The sequence below is a fragment of the Mauremys reevesii genome, linkage group 2 (genome assembly GCF_016161935.1).
Source record: "Mauremys reevesii isolate NIE-2019 linkage group 2, ASM1616193v1, whole genome shotgun sequence".
Lineage (NCBI taxonomy): Eukaryota > Metazoa > Chordata > Testudines > Geoemydidae > Mauremys > Mauremys reevesii.
In genome coordinates, this window is record NC_052624.1 from 92,210,425 (window position 1) to 92,224,678 (window position 14,254).

Sequence of the window (14,254 nt, forward strand, 5' to 3'; positions counted from 1 at the left end):
TTCAATTAGTTCAAAAGGCTGAGTGAACATTCTCATTTCCATTTAAGCCAGTTCTTATTTTGTCAGCCTATATTAATTAGAACAGCTTATGCCCAACTGAAATAAACCACACTTAAACTGAATAAATGTTGCAACTAAAGAGTCTGTGTAGGCAAGGTTTAAGTAAAGTTTGTATAATTGCACAATCCCAAATCAATGCAAAATAGATTAATCTGATACTTACCAGTAGTAATTCTACCATAGGATTTTGCACAATCATGTGTGCAAATATCAGGTCAAATTCTCCCTTCTGTCTGTATGCAAAACTCTAATGTAGGTCAGTGCATTCCATGTTCAGAACAAGGGCAAATGGCTCATTGTGAGCTGACAGAGAAGACTGGAAAGGAACAGGATCACATCTGACATATCTGGTTGCTGGATTAGCTTTTAAACAACTTTTGAGAGTGAGTTGCAAACCTTTGGTATATTACCTATCACATAAATGAGGAGAAATCTGTAAAGTCTGTTTCTCATGATCAATTGCAAATTACTTATTTACATACACTGCTCAAAATTATTTTTCACTTCCAGTTCTAATTTCTCTGTAGGATCACTAGAAAAAACCCAAACAAAGAACTACTCTGTGCCTTATCCTGGGGCCTTATTCACACACCAGTCTCACTGAAGTAAATGACAGTGATAGTTGTGATGTAGAAGGGTTGCAGGAGTGCATTACATTCTAGGGTCAGATACTACCCATGGAAGTGCATGGAGAATCCAATTGATTACAATGAGAGATAGATTGGATCCTGGGTGGTGTGCATAGCTGAGATCAGTATTTGGTCCAAAGCTGGAAGAAAACATGCATGACTGCATTTTCCAAAATAGGCTGTAAATATGGACACGTAAGAATGTGCATCTGAAACGAGCAAGCTGTGTTTGCTCATGCAAGTTGAGCTTGTTAAGAGCCTAACTACCTAATTCAATACAGCCAACCCCGAGTATTCAAAAATTATGAGTGATTTAAAAATCATGAGATTTTAAAATTGATAATTTTGGGGTTCTTTTTATTTGCTCATTGGGTTTGAGGCTTTAGGGTTCATGGTTTGAAGCTTTTCTCTGCAGCCAGGAAGTCTTAAATCTTCCTTTTTTAAAAAAACAGATGCTGCGATTCTCAGGTACTCACATGACTCCAGCAGTTGGGCCTTTAAGAAAAGTACTAAATATCACAAGCTGGTAATGAACATTTTGCACATTCAAATATAGTTTATGTACCCACATGTGAACGTGTATATATGTAAAAAAGGTAGGCATGCAAATTTGGACACTAGGCCCCTTTAAAATATTGTTTTCTTTTCTTTTGGGGGGGGGAGGATATCATGTTCAGAATTAGACAAAAAAAAGTGATGTTCAAATCAGCAGAAAATTTAAGTCTCATGAAGGAAAAATATAGCTTGAGATGGGAGTTTAGTGGTTCTTTTGCTGTGTAAAGACCTGTTCTCAACAGGCCCAAGCCAAACACTCTCCATTAGGGTCTGATTGTGAGCCTCTGATTCTGACTGGTGGGCAGTTGCTCACATGAGTAGTACCATTGACTCCAGTGGGACCACTCGTACGATGAACTGTTTGTCAATGTTAGTAAAGGGTTCATGAATTGGCCCTTAATGTCTCTCTCAGTTCTTTTTAAAAACTAATGTAGAAGGAACAACATAATTGTAGAAGCAGAAGGAGCTGCTGTTGCATGAGGTCATCCAATTTGCTGTCACCTTTCAAAAAACAAACCAACAAAAAACAGTAACCTTTTGAAAAATGCACTAATGTGTGCAGCTTGACTGTCTAAGGGTATTTTTCCCTTCTAAGATTTAAGATTAGGTTATTTTAAAATAAATGTCGACATATCTGGTCTTAATGGTATATGTTTTTTTAAACCATAGCATTGCCAGAGATTAGATTGAAAAACCTCGATTGTTTCGTTTTAGGTTTTTTTAAGATTAACCAGATAACTGTGTACATGTTTACTGGGTTCTTTTTGGGTACTAAGCAGTGTGTCTGGGTTCGGTTGTTATTGCTGCAAGAAAAAGGAAATAGTATTTTAAAAAAACATTTAATTAAATGACAACACTTGGGATTTCATTTAGTTCACATTACAGAAGGAATTTAGACTTTCCCTGCTCCCACCTGCTGCCAGGCTGAGTGGTGAGCATTGTTACTGTGTCTTACAGATGCAGGTGAACTTAGTGCTGAACCACTTTCACAGTCCAGAAAGCATGACATTCCTTGTTACCAGTGGGAGGAAAGGCTAATTGAGAAGTGTGTATAAAAGCTGTAATGAGTAGCATTTACATGTATTGATTAGAAGTAGGGCCACTGTCTCTCATTTATCACCACCAGCAGCTGTGAAATTTTCCCCACGTCGATTGGCACGGCTCATATTCCCGCTCCTCTAGTTCTTTATTGCTTTTTCTCCCCCCTCCCCTTCCGAGCCAGAATGCTGATCCACCAGCTGGAATGGGCTGGTAATTACTCCAGCTACTCCACCAGCTGCCACAATTGCCAAACCGCTGGAGTGAAAAATTCCATCCCGCATTTCCGATTTTTTACATTACCACTGCATAATCATATTTGACGAATAATTAACCTGGGTTAATACTTCAGGGAGCCATTTGCAAGTAAATTGATAAGCTGAGTGCTGTAAAGGCTCATGAGGACTAAAGGCTTTAGGCAGCTGCACACCACAGCCCACTGACTAGGCTGTTTTAATATGTGTGCAGCTCCTGACCATCTTAATTAAGAGTGACCTGTGGGTGCTGTCCTCCATACTACTTAAAGTTAGTGCGACTCAGGCGGTGCGGGGAAGTGGGAGGGGAGAAAAAACTCAAATTGAACTCTGTTGTATCTGCTTCATGGAAACTGGGCACAGCACATGAATACTTGCACTCTTCCCCCTTGTTTTAATAGCTAATTTTCTTGTTTAGGGTAAAGAGCGGTATCCTGAACTATTAAAGCCAATGGAAATTTTGCCGTTGACTTCAGTGAGAGCAGAATCAGATCAGGCTTGGAAGCTGGTTCAATATGATGGACAATAGTGGCTCAGGTCAATTAAAGAGCAGGAGCGTGCCCTTTTGAACATGCATAAGTGTATATTTTAAGTTGCAGGGAATATTCTTTTTCAAGATTAGTGTATTTCCTTTAGGCCTGATCCTGCAATATCAAAATCAGTGGCAAGCTCCCATAGATTACAGTGGTTCAGGATAAGGTCCAATATGTCTTCATTAAACTACCACTTTCAAATAATGGTTGGGGTTTGGTGTAATTCAGCTAGGGACTAGGAAGCTATTTCTCGGTGGCTTTCAGTTGGTTTCTGTGGGAACATTACTTGGAGCAGAACATTTTGGTTTCATTCTTTGCTTTTAACTCAGATGCTGCTACTTGTTTCTGATTTTTTTTAAAATACATATTTATTTGCATAAATATTATATAAAATTTCACTTACAGAACATACTTAGCCACAAATATAAAATAATACAGATAAGTGGGTGAATCAAGCAAAACTCCTGTTGTAATGAACAATATAACATTCACAAAGTTTTAAAAACCTTATTTTAAGTTCAAGTTGAGGGCCTTATCTTCCTAGCTCTCTGTGGCTGACCTCTGAGCTAAGTAGTGCATGCTCATTCCCCTGGTTATGCTGTGGTTTTTGTCCCATTTGTGAAAACCATTGTACTGAACATCTGAGCTGATTTCTGTGGCATTTTCAGAGTCAACAATTGGGGCCTTTAGTTCAGAGCATGTTACTGTCCAGGTAGTTTTCCCTTCATTTGCTCATTTGCTTTTTGCCCTGCCACTATAGGCAGTCTAGACATTTACAGGCAAATACTGTTCCCGATGGTGACCTCTAAAAGTAGCTGAATCCAATGGTTCTGGAGCACATCTGTGGACAGACCATGCAGGGAGTCTTACCGATTCTCAAGGGTTTTTTTGAGTCTTATGATATTTTGTGATTTTCTTAAAATCCATTTCCTATCTTCATGTGATTGTGAGAGAATCTCAGCTTTTATTTTAAAACAAAACATAAATTGCTGCCCTTCAAAGTTGTAGAGAACAGCTTGAAAATGTGACCTACGTGCACATGAAAGGCTCAGAAATCTGAATGTAAATAAAAAGAAGCCCACGCTTATTATTTAAATACTGTTGATTTTTGGGAGCCCCGACTCCTGAATTTTTGAATGCTTGGGGGTTGGCAATCATAGAGTCAGACCCCCTGTATACCATGGGGCAGGGTGGAGTGTTTTGGAGTAGTTGTTCACACGCGGGGAGGGGAGGGGAGGGAGAGAGTCTGTGAATTTTATGCAGATTCACTAGCCAAAATCCTTGCATAGGTGGCACATAGAAGACCATGACTAATATGCCTGGAGAACAGTGGGGCTGTGCAGATGCTCCACACACTCACTGAATGGCAAGAGTCTCAGTCCTCCCTACTCTATAGGTAACCTCCCTGTGCGAAATCCTGATACATAGGCATTTCACAGGAGATGAGAACTGGGCTCTTTATGGGTCCTATCGCTATTCCTTTGAAGATATTAAAAGACCAAGAAAAATTACTGGTGCAGCATGGTGAGCTATTTCACCTCTAAATGAACATAAAATCTACTAGAATTACTTTTATTAAATAAAAATATATCTTTTAAGGCTTTAACAGATGAATGCGCTTTTTCATATTATCATTCGTTAACCCAATCTACAAGGAGGATGGAAATTGGATTATTTTGAACAAGACCTTAAAATTGAGGCTCTGACTGGGGCCAGACTTTCGGAAACCTGGTCTCCCTTTTGAAGGCCAACTAATTGTGGGAGCAAATCAGGTAGTAAGATGTTAAACTACAGTGCTAAGATATGGACCTGCAGGTTGTTTGTGGGCACTCACATTTCTTACAAGCTTAATTGCATCCTCCAACAGGGTGACGAGGCATTAGCTTCACTGAATCCTATCCATAAATATCTTACATAATTTTTTTAAAAGAATGGGGCTTTGTCCCAGTGTCATATGCCAACATTTCCCCCGTCGTCCTGCTGTTGTGCTTAACGTTATGTGCAAGTCGTCCACTTGGTTACTACCAATGGCCCAAGAACATGACTCACTTTTATGGCAGTGTGTTTCATTTGAAATCTCTTGAGTGTCTGGATTTTTCGGATGGAAAAGCACTATTTGAAAGTACGATATTTTTGCTATTTTAATGGGGTTTTTTATTCTTATAAATAAACTGAGATTTGAATAGATGTATTTTTATATGTTTTCATCATACATCATTATTATGATTATTGGGCCAAATCCTGAAGTCCTTACTTTTAGACCCTCATCATATAGCTGGATTCACTACTGCCGACATATGCGCCTGTGTGGAGCCCTTATCAAGGGCGCAGTGAAGGGTTTGCAGTGGGGGAGCAGATTGTTGGAGAAAGGACTTAATTTTTATTCAGTTCTTAACCAGTCAAAACTCTTATTAAATCAAAGGGAGTTTGGCCAAAGTGCTGAATAGAAACTGAGCAGGAGCCTCACGATCTGGCCCATTCACGCTCTTGTTGAAGGAATTAGCTTTTTAGTTTGTGTTGCTCACCCGCCAACCCCCTCAACAATGCAGCCTCGTCTTTCTTTTCATTTGCATATGACCAAACTGCTGTCTTTCTTACTGGCTACTCAGCTAACTGGTTTTGTGCATTTTCTCTTTAAAACCCAAATAGAATTGCATGTGATGACCTGGTGATTTCAAAAAAATATTCCTATCATGCTTTATCCTCTGATATGTGAGCAGACTGTTCCTAAAGTGGGGCTTGTGTGCATGCGAGACAGAAAGTCAGCACTAGGCATTTGTCACTGTGTGAGGTAATGCAAGGGAAAGCAGTTCCTTTCAGAGCTCAACTGTAGCACTAAGTGAAATCAATGGCCAAACAATCTAACACAATTGGTCACATATTGATAGAATTAAACACCGCTGTTAACGTGACTTGTCATTGATCTGACAAAAACAGAGTCGAGGGTAAAAGTCGCCTGAAGCCTTTAGACTCTGTGTTTATGTAGCAAAGGTTGGGAAATTATTCGCTCCATCTGCTTCTAACATAATTTTTTATTTTCACTGACCATATTCTTCACTCTAGAAATACTTTCAGAACTTTAACCTCTTCATTGTCAGAAACAGGGGAGGGAAACTGGCCTGCGCAGTTAAAGTTCTGATTTGGCGTAGTACTGTCAGGCTGAATACGGGCTGAAATTCCATGAAAGGAAGTTAGCTGTAAGCAGGTGGAACTTCATTAGTCAGTGGATATATTCTAACTCACACAAGGGCTAGGTCAGGCGTGTAAACTAAGTGGAAAATAATACACTGACTTTGGTTGGACTAGTTGCATGAGGCAAGTGCGCAGGCGTTGGCCCGATGTTTGTGTGTGTGTGCGCCTCACTGTCCTCTGTTGGATGACATATCAGACATGTTCAGTGTGCAGTCACATTGACATACAGGGACTGGTTTACAGACAATAGATGGCCAAATGCCATTGACAGTTTTTGAGGAATTCTCCTCTAGCACCACTTGAAGTCTGTATTCTGGGAGTCAAATATGTGAGGTTTTATCCCTTATGCTGCACATGTGTAGTTCACCTGAAGACCATAATGTTTGTATGTAGGAAGCCAAAGCGTATCACGGTATGGAACCTTCTAATGAATTGTAATAATTGCCTTGCTTGCTATAAATAAATACCTAATGTATGTTTCAACTATCTTAGTATATTTTCCAAAATATCTTGGGCCAGAAATTGTTCCTTGAAGAAAACTTATGTAGATACCTTAAAGTTATAAGTCTTAGTGTCGTAGACATGTGCTTTGGGCTTGATCACAGAGCTGTTAATACTTTCTAGACAGTGGTGCAAGTAGAATTCATTTCTTACTGGTACACTGCACCAGCTAAAATGGGGGCACATGACTCTCACTGGTATGGCGTACCGGGCCGTACCACTCTACTTGCATCACTGTATCTAGAGCACTATACTGTGGTCAGCAGCTCTAAGTCACAGGACGCTGTATATATAAATACATATCCTATCAGTAACTGGTAGTCACTGCATGTCAGCACCACACTTTGTTGCCATTCACAATACCAGGGAAGGAATTTTCACCTGTTCTGTGCAAGGCATCACATCTTACCTCTCTTTTCATGCCAGCTCGCTTTGCTGTTTGTTTCGTTTGCCAGAATTTCTCCACTGTGTTAGCAATTACAAATATTTGATTTTTCTTGGTAGTTTAAAAATATATTTGTACTGTGATTTATTTTTATTCATCTCTAGACTGCTGCTAAACACCAGAAATTCATGATGGTTACGGTATAAAAAACTCAGCTAGGTAGAACGTTCCAGCCATGACCAGGACTGTGTTTGCTGTGCTGCTGAATGTGCCAGCAAGCATGTTTTAACATTCAAGTGATCTGAAAGGAACATTAATGGATGACCTAGCGCCGCAAGTACTGTTTGAGTACGAGCAGCAAAAGTTTCTACATACCTGTTATCTTTTTCCTTTCACATTTTGGTTTGCTAGCTAACTGAAATGTTGGATGATAAACATCTCCCAACATTGTTAGCAGTAGACATTGATGACGGATTGTTGTAGCCCATGACAGCTCTGATGGTAAGATTTGCTGTACAGTAAGTGTCCTAGACACTCTGAGGCAAATGATCATGTCTCCGCTGTTGACATGCCCTGAGCCTCCCTTTAATTTTATGAGTCTTTCATAAACCTTGAGAAAATGTTGGAGGAGGGAAAGAAAGCCCTTCAATTTAAACAGCAACTGACTCCTGGGAATCAGAAGAGACTTCTGCAGCTCATTTGTTCTTCTGGGAACATTACAGAAGCAGACGAGTGCTTTCTGCAGAATGTGAATTTTCCTAAGTTTATTAGCAGGAAGGTGCATGTTATCTCCTCAGAGGGACAGCTGCACGGATACCAGTGCACTTGTCATTGCATTCTCTTAGAAACTCTGAGGGACAAAGTGACTGTGCTAATCCGTCTGATCCATGGCCAGGCAGCGAGAGAATCCAGTCTCAACTTCATTTGATGAGTCTGTGAAATAATAATGTAGACTGGCAATATGAAACACAGAGAACATCACCCCACATAACAATCTAATGCCATACCTATGAAAATTCCCAAGAGAATGTGGTATTTGAGGCTGCATGTAAACATTAAGGGCCCGGTTCAGGGGTGAAAGAGTCCCATTGGTGGAAAGTCTGCCTGGAGGGTACATTGATAGTGGTATAAAGCACCTGCAACCTCAACTCCTTCAGTGGCTCTCAGGAAGCCATGACACAACCTAAGTGTGGGCAGAACTAGCAAGGCATGAGGCAAAACTAGGTTACACAGGAGATGTGCTAATTCAATGTATCCCCAAGCAGACACTGCTAGCAGGACTTCTTTGGAACCCTAGCAGATTCCTAAAGATCTCTCCCTTGGCAGAGCTCCTTGGAGAGGGCAGCAGTGCAAACACTGCCTTCCTTCACATGGAGTGAATCCTCCCTTCCAGTGCAGCAGCTCCTCTTTGCACAGCTTTCACCTATCTGTGCCGGTAGTGTGAACTGAGCCCTGTGTTTGGAAAGTTCTACAAGTTTGAGAGGCACCAACACAAAGTTCCTGTTGATGGAGGCAAGCACCCAAAATTGCCAACCATGAGGCCATAGAGCTCAATATATAGAGCAAGAACAGGAGTTCTCCTGTGTCTTTCCACTGGATAGATGGGATGGCTTTAGAAAAGTATGTTGGGAGTATGATGAGGGTGCTTAGGACACAACTCTGTTCAATCTGGAACAAATGATGTAAGATGGGTTCTCTGAAGTTCTCATAGTGTGGCCCCAAATCACAACAGCAAATATAGTTCTACCTACCCATCAATTTGTTACAGGCAGTTTGAGAACATTTTGTAAACTATGTGTGGGTGCATATCATGGCTTTTCAGTAAGGGGCAAGGGACCTTCAAGAGTTTTCTTTGTGGTAATGAAAATGTCTCTTGGAGAGAATGTAAGGGGCACATCAATTTAAGAGAGAAGTAGAGCCACAGATAAGTTCCCCAAAGTGGTTTCTCAGCTGTTTGCTTCTTTGCATTTCCATGCCTCTAATGCGGAATGAGCTTTTTATTAAGGTAGCCATTGGAAACAGAAGTGGCTTAAGGAAATCAAAGACTTCGCACTCACTTATTGGGCCTATCATCAACACATAAGTTCTAAAGTATTGGCCCTCTCACTATAAGTTTTAATGAAATCCTCAAACTTAGCCTGAGACTTATAGTATTTGTTTGGGTGTCAGTGATGAATACCTTTGCATTGAACAACATTGGTGCTCAGAAATCTGTTCAAAAGACATATTGATTACTTTTTTTTGAACTCCCTCTGAATAGCTCACTTTTAGAGAAGAGGATCAGAAACAGACTCTTTAGCTAGAAACCATCTCCCTTCACTAGTATAACAAACTTTAAAGCTAAATGAGGAGCTAGTTAAATAACTGGATATTACCCTCACATTGACATTACTTGTAATGGTCTTGATTTTGTTAATCACTTTCACTATTGTTTACATATACTATAAGAGAGTTAAAATCAGATATTTTAGATACACTTATCATAATGCTATATTGTGGCCACAAGAAAAATTTTAAACTATGCTTCCAGTTGAATGAGGTTTCTTTCCGCTGTCTTTAGCGTTTCATGTCCATGAAATGTTTAGCTTTTATTACAGCTTATTTACACAGACTAGGACTGAATGTTTTCCATTAACTTAGACAATTGGCTGATCAAGGACATCTCTTTAGAAGTGGCTGACAGATCCATAATAAATTATCATACACCTGTGAAGCACGCTTCATAATAAATTTACCCCAAGTCCTATCTAGTCCCTAGTCCTGCAGCTGGAATTCATAGAAACCCTGCTTGGCATGTCTTGGAAGAGAGCCTGAAAAAACTTGGCATAACAGAATATATAAGATAAAGCCATGAGTATCTGCCAATACTTTTTTTTTTTTAGAAATTTTGTGCTTAATGGCCTCAGCTATATTTGTCATGCATAGTATTCAATGGGTCTTTCAGTGGATTGACATGATGGAATATAGACTGGCCAAAGAAATGGATGTACCTTTAATTGTCTGTGATCCAAATGTTTCTGACAGTGAATACCAAATTATTAGCAGCCCAGATAGGCCCTGATCGTACAAACATTTACACATGTCCATAATTTTACACACATGAGTAGGCCCACTGATTTTAGCAGGAATATTCACATGCAGAAAGTTACAAATGCACATAAATGTTTGCAGAATTAGGGTCTATATGGCTGCTAATAATTTGGTGTTCATTTTACTGAGGCTAGTGTTTGAATTCTTTCTGCTGTCAAACCAGGCGCCTTAGTAATCATGAGTCCAAATGCACAGGCTCATAGGGAACCATAAAAACCCCTAATAAAGATCCTAAAATAGCTTTTCTATATATAACGTTATAACATTAAAGTACTCTATCTTGGGACCTACTAAGACTAGAAGTGAGAGCTGAGACTCTTCTCTTTCAGCATAAAGTATTCAACTTGATCTCTGCAGTGTCATGAAAGACTGGACCCTTAACCCTGTCACTGAAGCAAGAATGGATATAACTTGCTTTGGGTCTTGGGCCAGTTGAATTTTGGGTGGAAATTCCATGTTTTTGGGGGGTGACAAAGAAGGAGAAAGCATCACTCTGGCAGTTTGATTTCTTTCTGAAAAAGTCAGCTGCTTGAAGCTGATGAGGGGGGTTGGAAAGTTACAAAAATGCCAGGAGAGTTAGATTAGTGAGCAGAGGGCAGATGATGCAGTAGGAAGTAAGTGATAAATAAATGTATCAACATGCTTTTACAATTTCTCATAGATATAACATCCATATATATCTTTGTATTATTGTTACTATTATTTAATATTTGTAGTACAGTATCATATAGAAGCCCAGTAAGGATCGTGGACTATTGTGGTGGGTGTTGTAGAAACCAAGAGTATAAGGACAATTCCTTCCCTGAATAGATCAGTCTAATTTAAGACAGTGATGAATATAACAAACAGTAGAAAGGAGCAGCTGAAGGAAAACAAGAGAAACAGCAATAAAAGGATGAAGGGCTGACAACGCGAGCTGTGGGGGGAAAATAAAACCCTGGCCCCAAGCTCAGTCCCCCCTCCCCCCACACAAAAAATCTGTAATGTCTGTGTAAATAAAGTGAAATGGGAAGGGATGGGGCCTCAGCAAACATGATGTACCAGGGCCCGACATTTCTATCAACAGGTGGATGAGTGTATCTAATATATAAAATGTATATGTGTGTATGTAGATGTGGGGGTGGAATACTGTGCACCTAGGCACATACAGCAGACAAAATTCATACCTTGCATAAGGAAATGCAACTCTCCGTTGACTGGAGTTGCACCTGCTTTACCCAGGTGTGAATGTGCTCAAATCCTATCATCCCGGTGGGGACCACAGTACCTGCAATCAGTGCTAAATTCAGGATGTTTTTGTATGTGCCCAAAAGTCAACCATGATACTAGTGCTTAGTGCTGCTATCACAGTGCCATTCCTGCCCTGTGGAGGAAGCTCCTCTGGAGGGGCAGGATTACCAATGGGTCTAGCAGCAGGGATTATTTATGTTGCTGAAATATAGAGTTGCAAACTTTAACAACAAAACCTATTACTTACATAAACCTGTCCACAATAGGCTGCTGAAGAAAACACTGCTGCTGATCCTCCAGAAATGTTAGCAACCATGGACTGGATCCTGCAAGATACTGGCTACTCTGCCCCTGATCAGGAAAGCAGTTAAATACATGCCTGATTTTAAGTGTGTGAACAGTATGGCTGATTTTGCTGAATAAGACCCAGAGTGCCCCCAAAGACCTCAGAATGTGCAGTACCTCTAGTGAACCCGCATAACAACTTTTGCAGGGCTCCAGGCAGCGGGGAGTGATTGTCCCCCCTTCCCCTCCACCCCAGGAGGGGCTCTTCTTGATTTGACTTACATGCTTAAGTGGCATGGGTGATCTAGGTTTATTAATTTCCCTTACATTAATATTTGAGTTGAATTAACTATCAGTATAAAGAAATAACAAGCAATTATTTTACTCTGTATCAGTAATTAAAATTACTGATTTCCAACAAAAATAAGTAACTCAAAGTAATTGCTAAAAAATTACAATTATTTTGCTTGTTTTCAGTAATTACTAATTTTTCTTTCAATGCAATTCTGATGATGTGAAGGTGGGAACATACCTCTTTTCCAGCCACTTGTCAACATACAAGGTGGATAATACATATATAGACCAGAAGGGACACAGTTTGGCCTAGGTGGGGCTTTTAGATCCTGGCAAAATGCCTCAGTAGCATTGTGGTTTGCTTCTCAAATTTATTGGTAGACTTCAGTTTTGTTTTTTTCTTTCTGTGTGTATGTGTTGCTCAGTTTTAAAAAGACATGTGGCCCACTAAATAGAAATGGCCATAATTACTAGAGGTGTTGTGATATCTGTTACTCCTGGGGAAAGTCTGTGCCAAAAAATTAAAAATTCCGTGCATAATATTTTAAAATTCTGCATGTTATTTGTCAAAATAACACAATATAATCATCCCAGTTTCAATTATATGGGTAATTTATTTCAAAAGACCTCTCAACAAATATGTCTGTAACAATACAGAAAACAAAAAAAGATTCAGGGTTGGTTTTTTTGGCAAATAGATTCCTTACTCTGCATATTAATTAGGGCTGTCAAACAATTTCAAAAATTGCGATTAATCACGAGATTTAACAGAATAGTTGCCATTAATTACAGTTGTAATTGCACTGTTAAACAAATAATAGAATACCAATTTGAATGTATTATAAATAATTTTGGATGTTTTTCTACATTTTCAAATATATTGATTTCAATTACAACACAGAATACAAAGTGTACTTTATATTATTTTTTATTACAAATATTTGCACTATAAAAAAGATAAACAAAAGAAGTAGTATTTTTCAGTTCACCTCATACAAGTACTGTAGTTCAATCTCTTTATCGTGAAAGTGCAACTTACAAATGTAAATTTTTTTTACATAACCGCACTCAAAAACAAAAAAATGTAGAACTTTAGCGCATACAAGTTGAAGCATGAAGGGATATACGAATGTTTAGCATATCTGGCATGTAAATGTCTTGCAACACTGGATACAACAGTGCCATGCAAATACCTCTTCTTACTTTCAGATGACATTGTAAATGAGACGCGAGCAGCATTATCTCCTGTAAATGTAAACAAACTTCTTAGCAGTTGGCTGAACAAGAAGTAGGACTGAGTAGACTTGTATGAGGTGAATTGAAAAATACTATTTCTTTTGTTTCTTTTTACAGTATAAATATTTGTAATAAAAATAATATAAAGTGAGCACTGTACACTTCATATTTTGTGTTGTAATTGAAATCAACATATTTGAAAATGTAGGAAAACATCCAAAATGTTTATAATAAATTTAAATTGTATTCTATTATTTGTTTAACAATGGGCAATTAAAAGTATGATTAATCAGTATTTTTTAAATTGAGTTAATTTGTTTTGCATTAATTGTATGCATTACTGAAATTAATTGACAGCCCTAATAGTAATACATAATGTTGAGTAATAATTAATTTAAACTACAATACAGAAATGTATTTCCCACACCCCTCAGAAGCCGTGCAAAGGCTTGGGGGAGTCAGGGGTAACAGAGGAGCTGAGGGAGAGGGATTTGCTGGGAAGAGCCTGAGAGTGAACCTGGGGGGTTGTTGCATGTGGGTGGAGAAGTGTGGAACAGTGGGTTTTTGAAGAAGATTGTTAGGGAGTTGGGGAGCCTCCCCCATGCAGACCCTGGCTGACCCCTAGCTTCTCCCAATCAATCAGGCATATGTGACCCCCCGTCCCCATGTGTCCCTGCATCCTCACTCAGTCACCCCTCCTCCCCTTGTCTCCATGTGTCCCTGCTCCCCCCCTCAGCCATCCCCTCTGAGGTCCCCATGTGTCCCTGCACCCCCACTTAGCCACCCTTCCTCCCTGTTCCTCAAGTGGCTCTGAACCCCCTCAGCCAGCTCCTGCCCCTGTACCATGCGGCCCTGCATCCCCCCACCTCCCACCCCCATGTGGCCCTGCACCCCACCATCCCTATGTGGCTCTGCACCCCTACTCAGCCCCCACTCTAGTCTGTCTCCCCCACTAGCCCTTCTGTACCACAG

General features: G+C 39.8%; 1 protein-coding gene across 8 annotated transcripts in view; it reads left to right on the forward strand.

Annotated features, from left to right (window-relative positions):
* The window catches only part of POU6F2 (POU class 6 homeobox 2), a 337,461-nt gene that overhangs the window by 59,695 nt on the left and 263,512 nt on the right, over window positions 1–14,254 (forward strand). Inside the window, exon 1 of one of the 8 annotated variants that reach the window (XR_005594147.1) lies at window positions 374–443. The exons of the other annotated variants lie outside the window; for them this stretch is intronic. The gene's annotated coding sequence lies outside the window, so the exon portion shown is untranslated. Of the gene's footprint in view, window positions 1–373; window positions 444–14,254 lie in introns of those variants that run through there. 8 annotated transcript variants of the gene reach the window in all.